Source organism: Biomphalaria glabrata, chromosome 3, assembly GCF_947242115.1.
Source record: "Biomphalaria glabrata chromosome 3, xgBioGlab47.1, whole genome shotgun sequence".
Classification (NCBI taxonomy): domain Eukaryota; kingdom Metazoa; phylum Mollusca; class Gastropoda; family Planorbidae; genus Biomphalaria; species Biomphalaria glabrata.
Genome location: NC_074713.1, coordinates 28,534,813 through 28,539,276, shown reverse-complemented (window position 1 = coordinate 28,539,276; position 4,464 = coordinate 28,534,813).

Genomic DNA, 4,464 nt, shown 5'->3' with positions numbered 1-4,464 from the left:
TTACAGGGGTGCCATAGCGTTGTTTAATGTTATGTGAAGCCATGATGACAGTGTTGATATTGGGGGGCCATGGTCCGGGGCTTTGCAAAGTCTGTAGTACAGCTTTTGAGTCAGTGACCACAACAATCTGTGTTGCCCTCAAATGTCCCTCGCCGAGTTGAGAGTCAATGACTTTTAAGGCTTCACAGACTGCCATCAAAACTGCAAACACTACCACATGGTCCAAAGATTTTGACTGTGTAAGAGCCAAGAAAGTCGATGAAGGCTCCATAGCCTGCTCTTCCAGAATCTATTGATGCTGACCCGTGTATGCAAAAATAGCACTGGGCTTGAAGGTATTAATGGTATCCAGAGCTAGAATTTGAAGGTCGTTAGATGAACGACTTTGCTTAGTGGCATTAGGGTCTACTAATTTCAAGCGTATGTCTGGGGTCGTTGGGCGACACCAAGGGGGAAGGGGATGAAAGCGTTGAATGTTTTGTCGGTTGGTGGAGAGGCCAGCTTCATCAGATAGTCTAGTGGCATGATACATAAAAATAGCGTTATTGACATCGTCGTCTCATAATAAAAGAAAAACTGAAATGGAAAAACAAAGAAAATTTGGAACCTAGACTTAGAGATTAAGCGTTTATGGAAGTTATCTAAAACAATAATATACTCCATTGTTTTATCAACCGAGGGGATAATAAAAACGGAGCTCACAGATACCTTCAAGGGGCGGTACTGCTGCAGACCTGCCACATCACCAGTACATTCCTCAGTGGACACTGTTGAAGGGACTTCAATGAAGGTACTACAATGAATTGTGTTTCTCTTTAATGACACTCGACTCTGGCAGCGTCAGAGAATGAACAGTCATTCGTTTGTAATATAATAATAATTGTAATAAGGTTTGTCTTCGAATCCCAAGAAGGATTGCAGTATTTCACCTGTTTACACAATACTAGCGGTGACCTACATAGTTTGCCACATCCAGTGCAGACATAAACATTGTCTAACGGTGGACAGTTTATGTTTTATTTTAGTCGTCTACGCCTGTCCTGGGCAGTAGGATTTTTTTTGTCTTAAATGTTGTACCCCGCGGCCTTTGCATGTTTGCCACTTAATGGAGTTTTACATGGTTGACCTTCGGACTTCTGTGGTCTCTACAATGGTTTTAATGGTCATGTTAAAAGGATGCGCATAGACTGCCGTAGCATATTGTATGCAAATGAATCGCAAAAAAAACAACACACACACACATTATGACCAATAGCCAACAGGGTTTAAAACGGGCATCAGTATTGGAAGCTAGAAGCTGGTAGGTGGTTAGAAGCTGGTATGTTGTTAGAAGCTGGTAAAGCTGGTAGGTGGATAGAGGATGGTAGGTGGTTAGAAGCTAGTAGGTGGTTAGAAGCTGGTAGGTGGTTAGAAGCTGGTAGGTGGTTAGAAGTTTTAAACACTTCAGAGTTTCCGTGTCAGATGAAGAAGACTTCCTTTACACTTTTAGATAATCCTTACAATTCTAGATGACCTACATTGCGCTTGAAAATGCCCTTCATTATGCTATAAATGTCTCTCTCTGATGTCACCTACGTGTACGACTTTTGGTGGGATGGATACTTTCAGGAGTTCAACTTATTTCCCTCCAGGTTTGGTTCCAAAATCGACGCGCCAAATGGAGGAAAACGGAAAAGACGTGGGGCAGAAGTTCTATCATGGCGGAGTATGGTCTCTACGGGGCAATGGTTCGTCATTCATTGCCTCTGCCGGACAGGTCACAGCTTCAGAACAGAAAGACTGACCAAAGTGGAGCCAACTGGATACCTAGTAAAACTGTTTATAATTGTTTTTGTTTTTTTACTTTTTGTATTTATTTTATTCAAAGATTGCCTCCCTTAGTACCCACCATGCTTCTGCACGATATTGGTGCCCTAAGTACTAGTTCTGCATGCTCCTACTCAGTGGACAAGAGAGCAAACTTCCACCGTCACATGGGCTGTAGGACATTTGTTGAATTACTACAAGTAGGAACCGATGCCATTCAATTCTTTCTATAGAGATTTATTTTTCATCTGTCTCGAGAGACAAAGAATGCGCTCAGATGAATTGTGGGTTGTTTCTCCTGGAATCGAGGCCGACTATGCTGTGAGCAAACAGGCTGACTCTGCAGAGGCAAACTTTGCCACTATAAGAATGAATTAGTCTGAGAGATGTAAGATAATGGATGTCAGATATGAATATCAGATGTAAATTTCAGGCATGAATGTCAGATATGAATATCAGATGTAAATTTCAGGCATGAATGTCAGATATGAATATCAGATCTGAATGCCAGACATGAATGTCAGGTATGAATGTCAGTGTCAGGTATGTCATGTATGAATGTCATGTATGAATGTCAGGTATGAATGTTAGGTATGAATGTCAGATATTAATGTCATGTAAGAATGTCAGGTATGAATGTCAGATATGAATGTCAGATATGAATGTCAGATATGAATGTCATTTATGAATGTCTTTTATGAATGTCCTGTTTGAATGTCATGTATGAATGTCATGTATGAATGTCATGTATGAATGTCATGTTTGAATGTCATGTATGAATGTCATGTTTGAATGTTATGTAAGAATGCAATATATGAATGAAATGTATGAATGTCAGGTATGAATGTCAGGTACGAATTTCAGGTATGAATTTAAGGTATGATTGTAAGGTATGAATACCATGTATGAATGTCAGGTATGGATGACAGATATGAATTTCATGTATGAATGTCAGATATGAATGTCATGTATGAATTTCATGCATGAATGTCAGATATGAATGTCAGGTATGAATGTCAGGTATGAATTTCATGTATGAATGTCAGGTATGAATTTCATGTATGAATGTCAGATGTGAATGTCAGGTATGAATGTCAGTTATGAATGTCAGATATGACAGCTTTCGTCCTTCTTCTCCTGTCTAAGGTCGCCTCCTTCACATTTTCTGCAAGAGACTTACCAGCAAGCATATTCTCTGTGCTGTATGGACAGTCCCCCTCCCCCCTTTACATTCAACGATAGCCGAAGTCCTGAGCTGCTGTTTGATATCTTATAAATAAGGTGTTTCCTCAATATTTTCAAGTAATGTTATTTCAATGTCTTTATACTTTTATTCTTTAGATTCTGATGTGAACTCAGCGCAAAGGAGACTCGCAGATGCTGCAGCTCAGGAAGCAGTGAAAGGGCCAGAAGCTCTGCATCATCAGCTGGAAGTCAGTCTCCAAGTGACGGACAAAGTTACGGATGAAGTCATGGGCCAGTCTCAAGGCCACCAACAAATCCATGCCGACACTTTGGATACTTGCTAAATGACTTTACATCTGACAATCATTTTGCAAAGAATCAATACCCATTTCCATTAGACTTCTAGAGTATGAAAATTCATTAGGTGTGAAGTCGTCTTAAGAAAATACCTTTTTTGTTAATTTAAACAATGATGGTTTTTGAAAGGATTGTAGAACAAATAGCTCTTAAACAATAACAGTCTAATGGAGACTTTTTTTTTCAACATTATTGTTTCTCTAAAAACCTTTTCATACTCACATTGTGGTCGACATTGTCAGAAATTATTTTTAGCGGCCCCCGAAAGGGGAAAAGACGCTATTAGTTTTGTGCGAAATGTCTGTCCGTCCGTCCCGTTTAGATCTCGTAAACTAGAAAAGATATTGAAAATCCGACATCGCAATATTTTAGACCATTCAAAGTTCTGATGCAACGGCTACTTTTTTTTTTCTGAAAGCGAAAAATCTAATTTTTTAAATGACTTATCCAAGCAGTTTTTTAAAGAGCAAAAGCTAATTAGTATACATTATAAGTTAGACCTAAATTAAAAAGAATACTAATTTTCTAAACATCATTTTTGTGAACATTTTTTAAAATGCGTAAAGGTATTTTATTTTTTTTTTATGAGCATTCGAATAAGAAATTGAGCCTTTTCAAAACAATGACATCAATTATAAGACTTCAGTTAGGCCAGGAGAGGCGCGGTAGCTGATTGGTAACGCACTTGGCTTCCGAACCGGGGTCCCGGGTTCGAATCCTGGTGACGACTGGGAATTTCAACTTTGGAATCTTTGGGCGCCTCTGAGTCCACCCAGCTCTAATGTCTACCTGACATTGGTTGGGGAAAAGTAAAGGCGGTTGGTAGTTGTGCTGGCTACATGACACCCTCGTTAACCGTAGGCCAAAAAAAAAACAGATGAACTTTACATCATCTGCCCTATAGACTACAAGGTCTGAAAGGGGAACTAGTTAGGCCAGGTTCACATCTAACTTTGCATTCACTTGCACCTATCCTTTGATCTGCTGGACCGTTGGAGCACTACACAAGATCTGTTAACCTTCTTTCTCCATTCTTATCTCTCATTTGTCTTTGATATAATTTCATTTGGATGTTCTTTCTGAAAATATTGAAGCCTGCCTGGGTGGACCACTTCG